This window comes from Nerophis ophidion, linkage group LG15 (assembly GCF_033978795.1).
Source record: "Nerophis ophidion isolate RoL-2023_Sa linkage group LG15, RoL_Noph_v1.0, whole genome shotgun sequence".
In the NCBI taxonomy this organism is placed as follows: domain Eukaryota; kingdom Metazoa; phylum Chordata; class Actinopteri; order Syngnathiformes; family Syngnathidae; genus Nerophis; species Nerophis ophidion.
In genome coordinates this window covers 19,887,226-19,907,790 of record NC_084625.1, presented here as the reverse complement: position 1 = coordinate 19,907,790, position 20,565 = coordinate 19,887,226, and the positions used below count along the sequence as shown (strand labels likewise).

General features: G+C 41.4%; 1 protein-coding gene across 1 annotated transcript in view; it reads left to right on the top strand.

Moving 5' to 3' along the window:
- The window catches only part of LOC133569379 (cadherin-18-like), a 145,709-nt gene that overhangs the window by 66,787 nt on the left and 58,357 nt on the right, over positions 1-20,565 (top strand). The window contains exon 2 of the mRNA XM_061921664.1: positions 111-206. The gene's annotated coding sequence lies outside the window, so the exon portion shown is untranslated. The remainder of the gene's footprint in view (positions 1-110; positions 207-20,565) is intronic.

Genomic DNA, 20,565 nt, shown 5'->3' with positions numbered 1-20,565 from the left:
AACATGGCAAGTGGGGTGCCTATATCGCCCCCTGCTGCTTTGGCATACACTTAACAGCCATCGATGTTTTTTGTTTATTTTAACTCGGACAAACTTCTGTGTTTTTTCAGAGACAGGAGTCAAGAAAAGTAGTACCAGAAGCAACACTCGACAAGGTCTTTGGGTGAAGCTTTCACTGTTGCCGGTGACCTGCGCGGCCACTTCAGGTACATTGTGGAACTCTGGAGGAAGACAGAAATAATGATGCGACTGGCGGTGAGTTTGTCTGCCGTGTCAGTGTGTTCACTCCCACACGACACAAAAGGTAGATAGGCAATTATCCTCGTAACGGCACTTGTGACCCTCGCCGCTAACTGTGGGGAAAACAGTTTTTGGACTTCGGTTGTCATGGTTACGAGCCAAGTTGTAAGAAAGTTTGCCAAGGAACATGGGAAACATACATGGCGGTATATCAGCGTGAATACGTCAAAAAAATGATGCAAAATGTACTTAAATATTAAAAATGTGATTTCAAAATATGATTGAAAAATGTTCCATTTGTGTATGACTTACAACAAATGAATGATGCTAATTTATGCATGACTACAATTGTTAAGTTGAAAGATTGACGGCTTTGACAGCACACTGTTTGTATTAACATTTCAGTCAAGTTTATTTTCAAATATCCTTCCACTTTCGGAGGATTTTTGCTGTTTAAAGGAGAAATGTAGTTCTTTGACAATGTGAGACAAGCACACATGTTTTTAAAAATGTATTCCTATGGCCCCATTAGTGAATGTCTTGGGGGAAGGAAGGGGGTTAAGCATTTTGCAATGCAGTCTGCTAAAAAGGATGGAAAGCGTCACTCTACATGGCAACTGACGCTGTGGTCGAAGTTGGAATTGCCACAAAACACAACAATCTACTGCCATCTGGCGGCTAAAGTGGATAGTGCTGTATACGGGTCTAAATTGGATGTTGAATTTGACCAACTTCTTGGTTTATGGACACAACCTTCTAATATCCAGGTGAGCGACATGATTTTTAATATAGAATTAACTTTCACTTATTTGGAGGCAATACAGCAGCTCACCAACTAATAATGTCAATACAGCAGCATAAGCTAGTTACCTCGGTGATCAATGCGCCGCTAAACGTAGGTCCTTGTCTTTAGTGCTTCTAATAACAATATTGCTAATACTTAGTTAAATAGAACAACATTGGCACATTTTGGATGTTTTATTATTGGGCAAATCCGGTTCGTTTTTTTTCTGACTTTTATTTACCAGTAAGAAAGAATACTGTGTAAGTGTCTTCAGGTGGATTCGTCTGATTACCAGTAATCGTACCAAAAGTCCGCAGTCAGGGTTTAACCGAGTTTTTATTACAAACTCCATTTCCATATGAGTTGGGAAATTGTGTTAGAGGTAAATACAAACGCAATAAAATGATTTGCAAATCCTTTTCAACCCTTATTCAATTGAATGCACTACAAAGACAAGATATTTGATGTTCAAACTCATAAACTTAATTTATTTTTGCAAATAATAATTAACTTAAAATTTCATGGCTGCAACACGTGCCAAAGTAGTTGGGAAAGGGCATGTTCACGACTGTGTTACATCACCTTTTCTTTTAACAACACTCAATAAACGTTTGGAAACTGGTGAAACTATTTGATGAAGCTTTTAAAGTGGAATTTTTTCCCATTCTTGTTTTATGTAGAGCTTCAGTCGTTCAACAGTCCGGGGTCTCTGCTGTCGTATTTTACGCTTCAAAATGCGCCACACATTATCCACGGGAGACAGGTCTAGACTGTAGACGGCCCAGGAAAGAACCCACACTCTTTTTTTACAAAGCCACGCTGTTGTAACACATGGTGAATATGGCTTGGCATTGTCTTACTGAAATAAGCAGGGGCGTCCACGAAAAAGAAGGTGCTTGGATGGCAGCGTATGTTGTTCCAAAACCTCTATGTACCTTTCAGCATTAATGGTGCCTTCACAGATGTGTAAATTACCCATGCCTTGGACACTAATGCACCCCCATACCATCACAGATGCTGGCTTTTGAACTTTGCGTCGATAACAGTCTGGATGGTTCTCATCCCCTTTGGTCCGAATGACACAATGTCGAATATTTCCAAAAAACAATTTGAAATGTGGACTCGTCAGACCACAGAACACTTTTCCACTTTCCGTCAATTCATCTTAGATGATCTAGGGCCGAGAAAAGTCGGCGGCGTTTCTGGATGTTGTTGATAAATGGCTTTTGCTTTGCATAGTAGAGCTTTAACTTGCACTTACAGATGTAGCGACAAACTGTTTTAGTGACAGTGGTTTTCTGAAGTGTTCCTGAGCCCATGTGGTGATATCCTTTAGAGATTGATGTCGGTTTTTGATATAGTGCCGTCTGAGGGATTGAAAGTCACGGTCATTCAATGTTTGTTTCCGGCTATGCCGATTACGTGGAGTGATTTCTCCAGATTCTCTGAACCTTTTTGATTATATTATGGACCGTAGATTTTGAAAACCCTACATTTCTTGCAACTGCACTTTTAGAAACATTGTTCTTAATTTGTTTGACTATTTGCTCACGCAGTTGTGATCAAAGGGGTGTACCCCATCCTTTCTTGCGAAAGACTGAACATTTTTGGGGAGGCTCTTTTTATACCCAATCATGGCACCTACCTGTTCCCAATTAGCCTGCACACCTGTGGGATGTTCCAAATAAGTGTTTGATGAGCATTCTTCAACTTTATCAGTAGTTATTGCCACCTTTCCCAACTTCTTTGTCACATGTTGCTGGGATGAAATTCTAAAGTTAATGATTATTTGCAAAAAATAATAAAAAAATGTTTAGCAGTTTGAACATCAAATATGTAGTCTTTGTAGCATATTCAACGGAATATGGGTTGAAAATTATTTGCAAATCATTGTATTTCGTTTATATTTACATCTAACACAATTTCCCAATTCATATGGAAACGGGGTTTGTATGTCCACACACCAGGATGCCACTTGGCTTAGCAGCCCTCCTTCTCTCCTGTCGCTCAACTCCGCTCTCCAGCATCTGTGTGTCTTTCTCCACCAACCAACTCCTCCTCCTGGCCCCGGCCGCTATTGATAAGGACAACAGGGATTAGCTCATCAGTCCCAGCTGGGCAGTCTAATCACCTGTCAGCTGTGTTTCGAAGCTGTGTTTCGAAGCTAGCACACCCCGCTCCTGCAGCAAGCGTGCCGACCATGATGACTTCCTCCACATACCTCCATCGGCAGACATAGGCTGGTAAGCCGTCTGGCCGCGCCTAATCTCCCCCCTTATGGGAGCGGGAGAGGAAGTCAGCCACGGCCATCTGCGCCACCGGCCTGTGGATCACTCTGAAGTTGTAAGGCTGTAAAGCTAGATACCAACGGGTGATCCGCGTGTTGGCATCCTTCATGCGGTGGAGCCACTGGAGGTGTTTGTGGTCCGAGCAGAGGCTGAACGAGCGTCCACCGGATGGCGAGGCACTCCCTCTCCACCATGCTGTACCTCGCTTCCCGGTCCGATAGTTTTCTGCTGATGTACAGCACAGGGCGGTCAACGCCCCCCCGCCTGCAGGGACAAAACAGCTCCCAGCCCTCTGCCCGACGCGACAGCCTGCAAGCAGAATGGAAGGGAAAAATCAGGCATGTGCAAGACGGGCTCTTCGCAGAGAGCCTTCTTAACCCTCTCAAACGGCTGCTGGCACTGCTCCGTCCACTGGACCAGTTATGGAGCACCCTTTCGGTTGAGGTCAGTTAGTGGGCTGGTCATGTCCGCAAACTGGAGGATAAACCTCCGGTAGTAACCCACCAGCCCTAAAAACTGCCTCACCTCCATGAGCGGGCATTCCTGCCTCACATGACTGGGCTGTCCACACTTCCAGCACGCCTACCCAAGCGTTCGAGGAGCCGTTTGCGGGGGAAACACAGCATCCGCAGCGGCCGGGACCTGTGGGCCAGAAGAAAAAGAAAAGTAACTGGTCCGGGGCCGTGGAACCGGCGGGCCCGCCTCGGCCTGCGGCGCACACAGCCTGCGCGGCGCCGGCACTGGATGTTCGGCCGCTTCCGTGGCCTTTTCCCCCTTTTGGCGTCTCGCGGTGCACTGCCAGATGGTCCTCTGCCAACGTCACCGCTGCTGCCAGGTCTTGTGGGCGGTGGTAGCGGACCCAGGCCGATGTCCGCGCCGGGATCGTCTTTAGGAAATGCTTCAGCAGGATCAGCTCCATGACTCTGCTGTCAGCCTCCCTTGGCTGCAGCCAGCGCCTCACCTCGTCCTCCAACTGTTTCCCAAGCACGAAAGGCCGATTTTCCGGGCCCAGATGTAGCACCCGGAACCGGCGCCTATGGTCCTCGCTGGAGCACCCTGTCTGATCCAGCACCGCCCGCCTCAGGTCTCAGAACCTTAACCGGTGCAGATGGCAGTAGGCTGAGCGCCGGTCGCTGCGCCTACCCCGCCAGCTGCAGCAGCCGCACTCCTCTCTCCTCTATCGGCCAAGCGCATGCCGCTGCCGTGGCCTCAAAAATGTCCAACAATGCCTGGGGATCCTCCGACTCAGTCATTCTGTGTATGGCCACGGGCGCTGATGTGGGCGCCGCCGATATAGGGCCACCTGCAGTCGAACCACCTCTATCTGTTGTCGGCTGGCCGCTGCCACCTCCGCTAAGACCAGCCCCAACGCTGGTAGCGGGTTGGGCGTGGTCATTTTTGGTAATCAGTCCGTTGGGTGCCAGATGTGGAAGTGTCTTCAGGTGGATTCTTTTGATTACCCGTAATCGTACTAAGAGTCCGGCAGATAGGGTTCAAACAACGTTTTATTATGTCCACACACCAGGATGCCACTCGGCTTTGCAGCCCTCCTTCTCTTCTGTCGCTCAACTCCGCTCTCCACTATTCGGCTCTCCAGCGTCTGTGTGTCTTTCTCCACTAACCAACTCCTGGCCCTGCCCTCTACTGATAAGGACAACAGGTGATTAGATGATCAGTTCCAGCTGGGCAATCTAATTGTCTGCCAGCTGTGGTTCGAAGCCGGTCCTGGCACACCACAATCCTGCAGCAAGCGCGCCGACCACGCCCCCTCCTCCACACATACAAAAAAGTAAAACATATGTTATTGTCTTAAATAGGGATTCTGAATGAAAGACAAAATTCATCCCAAAAAGTGCAGTAACTCTTTAAGACGGCTAAGTAAATAATAGATTTTATTAGGGTTGTACGGTATACCGGTATTAGTATAGTACCGGGATATTAATGAATCATATTCCGTACCACACCGCCTCTGAAAAGTACTGGTCCGCCATCCAAAAATAATGTAACATATCAATCAACGGAAGAATAAGAGATTTTTACATTTTAACAGAAGTGTAGATGGAACATGTTAAAAGAGAAAGTAAGCAGATATTAACAGTAAATGAACAAGTAGATTAATATTTCATTTTCTACCACTTGTCCTTAATAATGTTGACAAAATAATAGATGGATAAATGACACAAAATGTTACTGCAAATGTCAGAAGCTAAATTAGGAGCCTTTGTTTGCTTACTTTGACTTGTCCAGGGTGTACACCGCCTTCCACCTGAATGCAGCTGAGATAGGCTACAGCACCCCCTGCAACCTCAAAAGGGACACCCGGTAGAAAATTGATGGATGGATGGATGGATGGATGGATGTTTGCTTGCTTACTATTAAAAGACAAGTGGTCTTGTATGTTCACTATTTTATTTAAGGAAAAAACTTGCAATAAGAAACATGTTTAATGTATCGTAACATTTTTTATTAAAATAGCACCATTTTTTTGTGGTCCCCTTTATTTAGAAAAGTGCTAAAAAGTCTTGAAATAATTTTGGTACAGGTACCAAAATATTGGTATCGGGACAATACTAGATTGTACATTTGAACCAACACAGTACCAATTCCTAATACCTGGGAATCGATACCAGTTTTAAACAATACCAATTTAAAACTATGTTGATAAATGAATATAATTATCTTTATTGTCATTGCACAAGTGCAACAACATTTAGTTTTTTTTTTTTAGCACAAACCCGTTCAAGATTAGACATCATTGTACGGGATTACAGAACAGGAACGCTAATGGGTCGCCACTCACTTGTAAAATAATAAAATCACAATTTTTACGTACCATTTAAAAATGAGTTGATTATGCTAACTGTGTTTCTGATTCTCATTTGCAAGTGTTATATAGTAGACTTTGCATGCAGTTGCATTTCCAATACTTGAGACAGCACAGCAACCGTTTGATTTTATGTGCATCGGTACCCGGTAGTACCGACTCGGTCGGTGCCTATACAAGTACTGAATTCGGTACCCATCCCTTGTTTGCATCAATTTGCAAGTCCTTGTTGGACCTTCTGCGTTGGCGCCGTCTGCCTTCCGGAAATCCAACAAAGTTACGTCTCTGTCGTCATGGTGATATGATGGGCAGTGATGAGACAATAATGTGCCTTTTAAAATGTCCCTCGCAAGGGGCGTTCCTTAATATCGTCTCACTGCTGTCCACTCAAGGCCATGGCTGCTGAGACGTGTACATCACAGATGCACAAATGAGTGCGACCTTACTTGTCTTCTTGTCTGCGCAGAAGGGGGGAGGTGGGGGTAGGGGGAAGCTAAGTACACTTATGGCAGGGAGCCAGCTTTGCTGAGGCAGACTGGAGATTGTTACTTGAGACACCTTGTTGAGGCAGCGTACTGTCTGGGGAAGATTATTCTATCAGGAAAAGCTGCTTATTCCACTTCTGGACGTATTATTGGGAACCTCTAAACAGGGTTTGGGAGGTGTTCCCAAAGTATGTTTTAGTCATTGTTTTCAGTCAGGCTTGGATCCCAAATGAAGGTTTGGGTACAGTAGTTTTCCAGACCCTTTGCACAAAATAATGCCAAGGCAGCAACATGAAAACATTGCAAAACCTTTCAACATGTCATGCCTTAGAAACGGGAAAAAAATCGACTCCTCCGAAAAATGTCATTTTCTTCCATTTTTTGGTCTTGCTTGGACCCCAATAAAGGTTCACCAGACTCCTTGCCAAAATAGGGCCAAAGCAACAACCTAATAAGAAAACATTTTTCAAAAAGTCTTTTTTATTTTTATTTTATGAACAAAGGTTCAAAACAACCCTTCTGAAAAATGTCTATTTAGCATTTTAGTACATTTTTCAGTCTGGTTTGGACCTCCGGATGAAGGTTTGGATACAGTAGTTTTCCAGACCCTTTGCACAAAATAATGCCAAGACATCAAACCTAAAAACATTGCAAAACCTTTTAACATTTCATGCCTTAGAAATCGGAAAAAAATCGACTCCTCCGAAAAATTTCATTTTCTTCCATTTTTGGTCTTGCTTGGACCCCAATAAAGGTTCACCAGACTCCTTGCCAAAATAGGGCCAAAACAACAACCTAATAAGAAAACATTTTTCAAAAAGTATTTTATATTTTATTTTATGAGCAACGGTTCAAAACAACCCTTCTGAAAAGTTTCATTTCAGCATTTTAGTATTTTTTTCAGTCTGGCTTGGACCCAAGGATGATGGTTTGGGTACGGTAGTTTTCCAAACCCTTTGCACAAAATAATGCCAAAGCAGCAACATGAAAACATTGCAAAACTTTTTAACATTTCATGCCTTAGAAACCGGACAAAAAATCGACTCCTCCGAAAAATTTCATTTTCTTCCATTTTTTGGTCTTACTTGGACCCCAATAAAGGTTCACCAGACTCCTTGCCAAAATAGGGCCAAAAGCAACAACCTAATAAGAAAACATTTTTCAAAAAGTATTTTTTATTTTATTTTATGAGCAACAGTTCAAAACAACCCTTCTGAGAAGTTTCATTTCAGCATTTTAGTATTTTTTTCAGTCTGGCTTGGACCCAAGGATGATGGTTTGGGTACAGTAGTTTTCCAGACCCTTTGCACAAAATAATGCCAAGGCAGCAACATGAAACCATTGCAAAACCTTTTAACATTTCATGCCTTAGAAACCGGAAAAAAATCGACTCCTCCGAAAAATGTCATTTTCTTAAATTTTTTGGTCTTGCTTGGACCCCAATAAAGGTTCACCAGACTCCTTGCCAAAATAGGGCCAAAGCAACAACCTAATAAGAATTTTTTTTTCGAGAAGTCTTTTTTATTTTTTTTTTATGAGCAACGGTTCAAAACAACCCTTCTGAAAAGTTTAATTTCAGCATTTTAGTAATTTTTTCTGTCTGGCTTGGACCCAAGGATGATGGTTTGGGTACAGTAGTTTTCCAAACCCTTTGCACAAAATAAGGCCAAAGCAGCAACATGAAAACATTGCAAAACCTTTTAACATTTCATGCCTTAGAAACCGGAAAAAAATCGACTCCTCCGAAAAATGTCATTTTCTTCAATTTTTTGGTCTTGCTTGGACACCAATAAAGGTTCACCAGACTCCTTGCCAAAATAGGGCCAGAGCAACAACCTAATAAGAAAACATTTTTCGAAAAGTCTTTTTTATTTTTGTTTTATGAGCAACGGTTCAAAACAACCCTTCTGAAAAGTTTCATTTCAGCATTTTAGTAATTTTTTCTGTCTGGCTTGGACCCAAGGATGATGGTTTGGGTACAGTAGTTTTCCAAACCATTTGCACAAAATAATACCAAAGCAGCAACATGAAAACATTGCAAAACCTTTTAACATTTCATGCCTTAGAAACCGGACAAAAAATCGACTCCTCCGAAAAATGTCATTTTCTTCAATTTTTTGGTCTTACTTGGACCCCAATAAAGGTTCACCAGACTCCTTGCCAAAATAGGGCCAAAGCAACAACCTAATAAGAAAAATTTTTCAAAAAGTATTTTTTATTTTATTTTAAGAGCAACAGTTCAAAACAACCCTGCTGAAAAGTTTCATTTCAGCATTTTAGTATTTTTTTCAGTCTGGCTTGGACCCAAGGATGATGGTTTGGATACAGTAGTTTTCCAGACCCTTTGCACAAAATAATGCCAAGGCAGCAACATGAAACCACTGCAAAACCTTTTAACATTTCATGCCTTAGAAACCGGAAAAAAATCGACTCCTCCGAAAAATGTCATTTTCTTAAATTTTTTGGTCTTGCTTGGACCCCAATAAAGGTTCACCAGACTCCTTGTCAAAATAGGGCCAAAGCAACAAATTAATAAGAAAACATTTTTCAAAAAGTCTATTTATTTTTATTTCATGAACAACGGTTCAAAACAACCCTTCTGAAAAATGTTTATTTAGCATTTTAGTACATTTTTCAGTCTGGCTTGGACCTCTGGATGAAGGTTTGGGTACAGTAGTTTTCCAGACCCTTTGCACAAAATAATGCCAAGACATAAAACATTTCAAAACCTTTTAACACTTCTTGCCTTTGAAAACCGGACAAAAGTGACACCTCTAAAAAGTGTCATTTTGGTCTATTTTTTGGTCTTGCTTAGAACCCAATAAAGTTTTACCAGACTCCTTGCCAACATAAGGCCAAACCAACAACCTAAAAACATAAATTTTTCAAAAGGTCTTTCCTTTGTTTTTAAATGAGAAACTGTTCAACTTTTTGGAAAGTGTCAGTTTAGTATTTTAGTCAATTTTTCAGTATGGCTTAGACCCAAGGATGACGGTTTGGGTACTGTAATTTTCCAGACCCTTTGTCCAAAAAATGCCAAGGCAGCAACATGAAAACATTGCAAAACCTTTTAACACTTCTTGCCTTGAAAAAAACTACAAAAGCAACCCGTCTGAAAACTGTCATTTTAGTACATTTTTTGGTCTTGCTTTGACCCCAATACAGGTTTGCCAGACTTCTTGCCAAAATAGGGCCAAAGCAACAACCTGAAAACAAAACATATTTCAAAATGTCTTTTTTTTTTAAAATTTATAAGAAACTGTTCAAAACAACCCTTCTGAAAAGTGTCATTTTGCAATTTAGTCATTGTTTTCAGTCTGGCTTGGACCCCAAATGAAGGTTTGGGTACAGTAGTTTTCCAGACCCTTTTGAATAAAATAATGCCAAGGCAGCAACCTGAAAACATTGCAAAACCTTTTAACACTTCTTGCCTTAGACAACCGGACAGAAGTCTAATTTTAGTCTATTTTTCGGTCTTGTCACAACCCTAAATAAGGATTTAGAAGGATTTGGAGAAGCATCAATTGTTCCAAATATGTATCTAAACACTGAGTGGTAGAGAAGTGTCCTGTTGGACAAAAAACATACTGTATCATAATAAATTATATCCATTTTTCCAAGTGATGCCCTCTCATTTTCCTCATGTAGAAAGTCTGCTGGGAAACATGGCGAGGTGCATGAAGGAAACAATCCACTCATAGTGGTGGTTTCTATGTGGCAGAAAAAAAGAGATAACATTTTGCAGCAGATAATATGGATGAACTCTAATATTGAAATATATTGAAAGCCTTTCTGGAAGGTTAGCGACGTTCTGGCAAAGGTTCCTCGGGTCTGCTGGTCTTTATGCTGCTCCCTTTCATCAAGTCCAATTGTGTTGATTATTGTTAGAGTGCAGGCTCGTTGCTGCGTGGGTGTGCTGAGCTCAGCACGAGCGAGGGCGTGTCTGAGCACGCTGTCAGCAGAGGTGCCTCTTGGTGCACTGTCAGCAGAGGCGCACGCAACTCCAGCTGCCAAAGAACCGCGGGTTCAACACCGCGCCATGACAGCACCAGTTCCATTGGTAGCAAAACAGGCCCAGAGGATAATACCACCACCACCATGCTTAGCGGTAGGTACGATGTTCCTGGGATTGAAGGCCTCACCTTTTCTTCTCCAAACATCCATCCATCCATCCATTTTCTACCACTTATTCCCTTTTGGGGTCGCGGGGGGCGCTGGCGCCTATCTCAGCTACAATCGGGTGGAAGGCGGGGTACACCCTGGACAAGTCGCCACCTCATCGCAGCTTCTTCTCCAAACATATTGCTGGGTATTATGGCCAAACCGCAACATTTTAGTTTCATCTGACTATAGAAATTTCCTCCAGAAGGTATTATCTTTGTCCATGTGATATCAGATTAAACAAAAATGTAGATGTTTGGCAATACCCAGCAATATGTTTGGAGGAGAAAAGGTGAGGCGTTTAATCCCAGGAACACCATACATGTATAAATGAAGATTAGATTAAGTTCCAAAGCCTTGCTCATAATAGGACCAAGGCAGCAACCTGAAAACATATCAAGATTAATCATTTTACATGGCACTCATCATCAAGGGTTGGAATTGGGGGTTAAATCTCCAAAATGATTACCGAGCGCGCCCGCCGTTGCTGCTCACTACTCCCCTCACCTCCCAGGGGGTAGAACAAGGGAATGGGTGAAACCCAGAGAGTAAATGTTACACACCTAGAGTGTGTGCGACTATCAGTGGTACTGCGACTATCAGTGGCACTGCGATTTAGCAAACATTTCTGTCACTATGTCAGACCGGAGCCAAATGGTCGTTTTTCACGTCTTAAAATTAAGAAAATTACATATTTACATACAAAATATAGAAATAACATCCTGCACATGAAATTATGCAGATCTTGCTTTGTGTGTTGGGCCCTGCATTCTGTTTGTGGCCCCATTTTGCTTGAAAAGACACATGTAGAATGTTAATAATATCATCAATCACATGAAATTCCACGGAAAACGTATTCCTAGCCCCTTTCTGCTCAGTCACTGGTAAAAATATAAAAACCCCGTTTCCATATGAGTTGGGAAATTGTGTTAGAGGTAAATACAAATGCAATAAAATGATTTGCAAATCCTTTTCAACCCTTATTCAATTGAATGCACTACAAAGACAAGATATTTGATGTTCAAACTCACAAACTTTATTTCTCTTTTGCAAATAATAGTTAACATAGAATTTCATGGCTGCAACACGTGCCAAAGTAGTTGGGAAAAGGCATGTTCACCACTGTGTTACATCACTTTTTCTTTTAACAACACTCAATAAACGTTTGGGAACTGAGGAAACTAATTATTGATGCTTTGAAAGTGGAATTCTTTCCCATTCTTGTTTTATGTAGAGCTTCAGTCGTTCAACAGTCTGGGGTCTCCGCTGTCGTATTTTACGCTTCATATGCGCCACACATTTTCGATGGGAGACAGGTCTGGACTGCAGGCGGGGCAGGAAAGTACCCGCACTCTTCTTTTACGAAGTCACGCTGTTGTAACACGTGCTGAATGTGGCTTGGCATTGTCTTGCTAAAATAAGCAGGGGCGTCCATGAAAAAGACGGCGCTTAGATGGCAACATATGTTGTGCCAAAACCTGTATGTACCTTTTCAGCATTAATGGTGCCTTCACAAATGTGTAAGTTACCCATGCCTTGGGCACCAATGCATCCCCATACCATCCCAGATGCTGGCTTTTGAACTTTGCTTCGATAACAGTCTGGATGGTTCGCTTCCCCTTTGGTCCGGATGACATGATGTTGAATATTTCCAAAAACAGCTTAAATGTGGACTCGTCAGACCACAGAACACTTTAACACTTTGCATCAGTCCATCTTAGATAATCTCGGGCCCAGAGAAGCTGGCGGCGTTTCTGGATGTTGTTGATAAATGGCTTTCGCTTTGCATAGTAGAGCTTTAACTTCCACTTACAGATGTAGCGACGAACTGTATTTAGTGACAGTGGTTTTCTGAAGTGTTCCTGAGCCCATGTGGTGATATCCTTTAGAGAAAATATAGAAATGACATCTTGCACTTGAAATTATGCAGATCTTGCTTTGTGTGTTGGGCTCTGCAATCTGTTTGTGGCCCCATTTTGTTTGAAGAAACACATGTAAAATGTTAATGTCATCAATCATAACGGAAAACTTATTCTTAGCCCCTTTCTGCTCAGTCACTGGTAAAAATATAATAGAGTTCTCTTGAAATCGTGCAGGTAGACATGCTGGGTTTGATCCTCATTGGGGACTGTGGCGGAAAGGTTTCCTAATTTAGGTTTGAATTCTGTCACAAATGTTGTTTTGGCCTACAAAAAGTAAATGATTGAACAATATCTTTCCTCCAAAATAGTTTTAGTTTAAATCCTAAAAGTCGTTTCACACTTACAAGTGTGGAAAAGGTTGTATAAAGGGACCACAAATACATTTCTGCTTAGGGTGGCCTTGATTGACACCCTACAAAAAGTTGTGATATGTAAGAAAAACGAAAACTATGCATTTGTGAAATTTTAGTTTTTCTTTTTATGAGAAAAAAACACACACAAAAAAAGAAAATGTTTCCCGACCACCAGCGGCTCCGTCGTTCACAAGAGGAGACTTTGCGCTTGCTTCAGTGTTGGCTATTTAATTGCCGGCTGATCTCAAGGAGTCCTCGCGAGCCGAGTTGGTAATAGCTTTGCCAGCTTTCCGTCCACGTCACCTTGCCAGGTTAAAACGGAACACAAAAGCCTCCTGTCTGCTCTAAATAGGAAAGTTAGGTGCGAGCGTCTCTTAAATTATTCCAGGGATGCACGTTTGACCTCCCGAAAAAAATAACACAACATAGGAGAAAATAGTCTTTCAAATTCCGTTGCCGTCTTGCAGCGTGGATTTTCAATGCTTGTTCCCTCCAAAACAAAACAGCCTGGGGAATATCTTAATGTTAAGGAAATGTTTCACAGAAACACCATAATTACCACCTAACGCTGAGGTGTCATTCACAATCCTTATGTAAGACAAGAGCACGTTTTTACTTTCTTATGCATTCTAACTCATAAATAAACGCTAGCAAAAGTCAGCTAAAAGTGGAGCTATTGAGATTTGTTCTAAAACCTTCACCGTCGTTTTATAAGTATAAATGGTTGTACTTGTATAGCGCCTTTCTACCCCTTTTAAGGAACCCAAAGCGCTTTGACAGTATTTCCACATTCATCCATTCACACACATTCACACACTGATGGTGGTGTAAGTATATATGTAATAAAGTAACCGTCACATTCATGATAACATATTTACGAATTTTGCTTGTTCTAAGCATATAGAAGCTTATTACAACACTACTAATCATGACAGACCCCACAAGAGCCAAATTTGGGATAAATGATGACACAGAACCTTATATTTTTGAGCCTGAACATAAGGAGGATGAGCTACAAGTTTAAACAAATCCACTTCTACTGAAACACTAAATTTAAAGTTAAAGGCCTACTGAAAATAGATTTTCTTATGTAAACGGGGATAGCAGGTCCATTCTTTGTGTCATACTTGATCATTTCGCGATATTGCCATATTTTTGCTGAAAGGATTTAGTGGAGAATATCGACGATAAAGTTCCCTACTTTTGGTTGCTAACAGAAAAGCCCTGCAATTACTGGAAGTCGCAGACGATGACGTCACCTGTTGATGGCTCCTCACATCCTCACATTGTTTTTAATGGGAGCCTCCAACAAAAAGAGCAATTCGGACCGAAAAAACGACAATTTCCCCATTAATTTGAGCGAGGAGGAAAGATTCGTGTTTGAGGATATTGATAGCGATGAACTAAACAAAAAAAAAAAAATCAATAAAAAAAAAACGCGATTGCATTGGGATGGATTCAGATGTTTTTAGACACATTTACTAGGATAATTCTGGGAAATCCCTTATCTTTCTATTGTGTTGCTAGTGTTTTAATGAGTTTAATATTACCTGATAGCCGGAAGGGTGTATCCACGGGTGTGTTGACGCCAGTGTCTGATGGAAGTCGATGGCAGCTGTACGGACGGCACAAGCTCAGCTAATCTCCGGTAAGTGGAGACTTTTTACCATATTTTTCTCACCGAAAACTGCTGGTTGACATTTCGCTTTACCGCTCTGATCCATAGGAAAGTTTCACCTCCGGGAATTTTAAACAAGGAATCACCGTATGTTTGTGTGGCTAAAGCTTCCCAACTCCATCTTTCTACTTAGACTTCTCCATTAATAATTGAATAAATTGCAAAAGATTCAGCAACACAGATGTCCAAAATACTGTGTATTTATGCCGTTAAAGAAGACGACTTTTAGCTGTGTGTGTGTGACGTCACGCGTACACGTCGGCATTCCGTGACGTTTTCAACAGGACACTTCGCGGTAAATTTAAAATTGCAATTTAGTAAACTAAACCGGCCGTATTAGCATGTGTTGCAATGTTAATATTTCATCATTGATATAGAAACTATCAGACTGCCTGGCCGGTAGTAGTGGGTTTCAGTAGGCCTTTTAAAGTCCCAACAATAGTTACACACACACTAGGTGTGGTGAAATTATCCTCTGCATTGGACCCATCCCCATGTTCACCCCCCTGGGAGGTGAGGGGAGCAGTGAGCAGCAGCGGGGGCTGCGATCGGGAATTATTTTGGTGATTTAATCCCCAATTCCAACCCTTGATGCTGAGTGGGAGAGGGAGGCAATGGGTCCCATTTTTATAGTCTTTGGTATGACTCGACCGGGGTTTGAACTCACAACCTTCCAGTTTCAGGGGGGACACTCTAACCACAAGGCCACTGAGCAGGTTGTTCAAGTGTCATTGTCAGGTTCAAACACTGATGACAGCTATTAAATGAGACAAGAAGCAAGGAATTAAACAGAGGCAGAATTCAATTTGGCTCAATTTGAGGAGAGGCACCTGGACACTGTACACTTGTACAGTGTTTCAGCACGCTCTGGCGAAAGCTTGTACGCCACCTCTTTTTATTTGGACTTTCCCTGATTACATGGCAACCGCTGTTTCTAAGGGAGGGGGCCATAAACAGCGTTGCCTTTGGTTACAGAACAGTTGAAAGAAAAGGTCGTAAACAGTTCACAGAAGAGGTTGTAAAACAGTTCAAAGAAGCGGTGCCTGGAGGGGAGTCTGGTCCTGCATTCTCTTGGCTTTTGTAGTTTTTGGGTCAAGACAATATCTTTCTGTTGATTACAATACATGAAAAAAACAGAACACCTTCATGTTGCTTTCCATCTACACAGTGGAGTTTTACAAGCCTTCTTCTTGGTAGGTTCAAATACATGTTTTTGTCTTCTTGCCGGGAACTCATTTCAACATAAAGTTTGTATGATAACTTAGATACAATTATTTTGACAGTCATGTAGCAGTTTTGCTAAGTGCTGAACAAGAAATACAATCAATGAATATCATAAAACAATCTGCTCTCACTGTGATGCCGACAGATGGGATGTCAATAATTTTCCGTTTAGATGAAGAATTAATCATACTTCTCATGAGGTTAAAAAAACAAAAAAAGTGCAGCAAGCAAGTCTTTTTCACCATCTCCCGATATAAGTTGAATGTCAAAATTTACTTGTTTCTCAGTTTATTAGTGAGGGGCATGGTTTATAATCTATAATTAACTTTCACCAACTCAGAGGCGATGCAGCAACTCACCGGCTCAGTATGTCACTATTGCAGCATAAGCCAGCTTGTGAAACATGATCATTTTGATAGTAGGCTAATATAACTAATATAGAAACTTACATCATGTGTTGTCTTAATTTTAACACTTATATAAGACTTTTAAAGTCATTTTGATAGTAGGCTAATATCACTATATAGACGCTTACATCATGTGTTGCCTTCATTATAACACTTATATAAGACTTTTAAAGTCATTTTGACAGTAGGCTAATATAGACACTTACATCATGTGTTGTCGTCATTATAACACTTATATAAGACTTTTAAAGTCATTTTGATAGTAAGCTAATATAGCTAATACAAACACTTACATCATGTGTTGTCTTCATTATAACACTTACATAACACTTTTAAAGTCATTTTGATAGTAGGCTAATATAGCTAATACAGATACTTACATCATGTGTTGTCTTCATTATAACACTTATATAAGACTTTTAAAGTAATTTTGATAGTAGGCTAATATATAGACACTTAAATCATGTGTTGCCTTCATTATAACACTTATATAAGACTTTGAAAGTCATTTTGATAGTAGGCTAATATAGACACTTACATCATGTGTTGTCGTCATTATAACACTTACATAAGACTTTTAAAGTCATTTTGATAGTAAGCCAGTATAACTAATATAAACACTTACATCATGTGTTTTCATTATAACACGTACATAACACTTTTAAAGTCATTTTGATAGTAGGCTAATGTTGCTTGTATAGACAGTTAAATCATGTGTTGCCTTCATTATAACACTTATATAAGACTTTACATTTTTTGCGGCTCCAAACCAATTACTTATTTTGTATTTGTGGTCCAATATGGCTCTTTCAACCTTTTGGGTTGCCGACCCTTGAACTAAGCAGTGGTGATTAATTACAGTTTTAGTACAATTATTCTATGAATTTGTCACGCCTATGGATCATGTTTTGTTTTGATCATGTTCGGTTTAGTTTTTTGGACACTCAGTTCCTGTTTTGCACTTCCTGGTTTGTTTTTGTTACCATGACTACTTATTTGTCATGATCCGTAGTCTGGATCATTATTAGTTTAGTTATTTTCTGTTAGTTTGGACTCCCTTTGTTGTTTGTGTACCTTTTTGTGAGTCAGTTTGGTCACCATGGCAACATATTAATTTCACCTGCTGAGGGTTCCAGACGCACACCTGTTTTTGTTAATTACTTCCTTATTTAAGCCTGCCTTGTCCCGTCAGTCGGTCTTGGTCCCTTGTTTGCGGTAAGCAACTGTTTCGTTGGTAATTCTAGATTTCTTGTTACCTGATCCTGTGCTAGTGTTAGCATTAGCTTCTGTGCTTTCGCCACACGTTTCTTTTCGTCTGTTTTTGTACCAGTGTTTTGTTATTAAATCATTCTTACCTTTTAGTTGTTGTCCAGAGTGTCTATGTTTGCGTTGGAGGAACGATCCCGCATTAAAATGCGACCCCCACGTGACATTATTAGTTTTCACCTGTCACGCACCTGTCTCACGTTTTGGCACTTGCTCACCTGTTTTCTATGATCATGTCACTGCTATTTAAGCCATTCTGTTTCTGTTATTCGTCTCTGGCAACATCACCACCTTCATGCCCTCGATCACCTGCAATGCACCTTCTATGCCTTCCATGCACCTTGTCTTTTTCCAAGTAAGTTTTTGTTATTTATGCCATTGTGCAAGTGTTTTGTTTCTTGTTTATAGTTATAGCCTCTGTGCTAGTCTTTTGTTTCATAGCCCAGTTTTTGTACTTCCGCCCTCGTGCCCGCTTTTTGTTTATTCCGGTTATGAGTAAAATAAATATGTACCTATCTTCACGCCGTTTCCACTCCATTCGCTTCGCACCTCGAGAAAACAACCCAAGTCCAAGTCCGACAGAATTAACTAAAAGCTAGTTGCATAATGAAAAAAATGCTAATATTCTTACCCAACTGTTAAAAAAAATCATGTTAAGCAATGCCAGCTTGTACCTACTGCCATATTTATATCAATAACATCAACAATCAAAACTTGCCACCAAATGAATAAAAGGCTGCCATTTTAAAGCGTTTAGTTTCACGCACAACGCGTCATAAAACCCGCGCCGCATCGATTCCTCGCAACCTCCTCCAACCTGAAAGTGTAAAACGCCGCTCGGCATCAAATGCCAGCAGCGGCGGCGCTGATGGGAATTGATTGACTTCTGGCTGATAACAGCGAAGCAGACGCGTTGTCTGCATTAGTGTGGCCGGTTGCGTGTTAATGTCGTTATCTAATAGTGCTGCTGCACAACTTGAACTTGTTGAATGCAGAGAGAATGTGAAGTGAAGTGAATTATATTTATATAGCGCTTTTCTCTAGTGACTCAAAGCGCAATATCTAAAGTTACATTTTTAAACCAGTATGGGTAGCACTGAGAGCAGGTGGGTGAAGTGTCTTGCCCAAGGACACAAGCATACTTGCCAACCCTCTCGGATTTTCCGGGAGACTCCCGAAATTCAGCGCCTCTCCCGAAAACCTCCCGGGACAAATTTTCTTCCGAAAATCTCACGAAATTCAGACGGAGCTGGAGGCCACGCCCACTCCAGCTCCATGAGAACCTGACTCAATGTTGTGACACTCTTAAACAGGACAATACGGCCATCTACTGTACATAGAATAGAATTTCTGTTCTGAAGCCCACAGTAAAGAGACGTAACTTCACCACATCGCCTGGTTAGTGACTCCAACCCAATATATTACACCGTCGACGAGCAAAATGAAGAAATACGCTTGCAAGTTCCTCAACGATTGGAAAAAGAATTTCAGTTTATCCATGAGAGTTTGAAGGAGAAGGGGTACTGTATGTTGCCTGTAAATTTTGTTGAACAGACTTCTCTATTGAACACGGCGGCCAAACGGATATTCAGCCACTAACGGTCAGCGAAGCACAAAGCGTCCGCAGCGCAGCATCGTTCACAACCCAGTATTATGGCCCACCTCGCAAAATGGAGACCCAATGGTGTTACTTATGCTGAGACAAAGATGGCTATGCTGATAGCTGGAAGCAACATCCCGTTCTCATTTGCGGATGTCTACAACTAATCCGTGAAGGATGTTCCCGGATTCGGAGATCGCTCGCCAATACGCAAATGGCAGGACAAAAGTTACTCAAATAGTGAAAGGTTAATGTTGTTGTTTTTTTTAGTAACCAGCAAGCACAGTACAGTTAGTAGAACAACTGTGTTTTTATTACTGGGTATTTGATAGGTGCCGGCGCAAATTCAACTATTTATTTTATTTATATATATATAATAAATATATATAGCTAGAATTCACTTAAATACTCGAGTTGGTGAATTATACGCCACCGCTCTTAATCACGCCCCCCCACCCCTCGAAATCGGAGGTCTCAAGGTTGGCAAGTATGGACACAAGGGCAGTAACTAGGATGGCGGAAGCAGGGATCGAACCTGGAACCCTCAAGTTGCTGGCACAGCCACTTGAGCTATACCGCCCCAATGTAAAGGGAAGGATGGTGCAATGCAAGGAGAATAGTCCTATGGTCAGCTTGCTATCACACTACATCAGTTGATGGTGAAGCCGTGCAGACAGATAGGAACCGGCGTCCAATAACGACCAATCCCTCCTCCCGTCCTGTCTGTATGAAATATTAAATAATCGTTTTACAACGGATACGGATGTGGATTTCTAGCAGGTGCTCGGCGGTCGTCGTGCCTCCAGGGCAAAGATTAGCTGCTATCGCTTGCGTCTACAGCCCACCGAGTGTTAATATTCACCCCTTAAACTGACATTTCACTCACCCCATAGCTATTCTGCTGCTTACAAATAACGCGGAGACGTGTAGTCATTTGCACAGCCGTCCATTATTTATCAGTCGTGTTGTTGTTTTTTGTTGTCGATTTAAATTTTCGATGTTTAGAGAGAAAATAAAGCTTTGTGTTCTCAGCAGGTGTCCACAGGCGAGCTTAGTTTGAAGGTTCCAAGACTTTTCTTAATCATCTCGGTATATTGGGAGAAAGACAGGTGCAACTGCAAATATACAAACATGAAATATAACTACAACAAAAATAAGATCAACAGGACATCCAACATGTAACATCCATAGTAGGGTTGTACGGTAAACCGGCATTAGTATTGTACCGCTATACTAATGAATCATATTCGGTACTATACCGCCTCTAAAAAAGTACCGTCCGCCACCGCCCCGTCGTTGTCACGTCATGACATTACTGGTTTACGAGAAGACG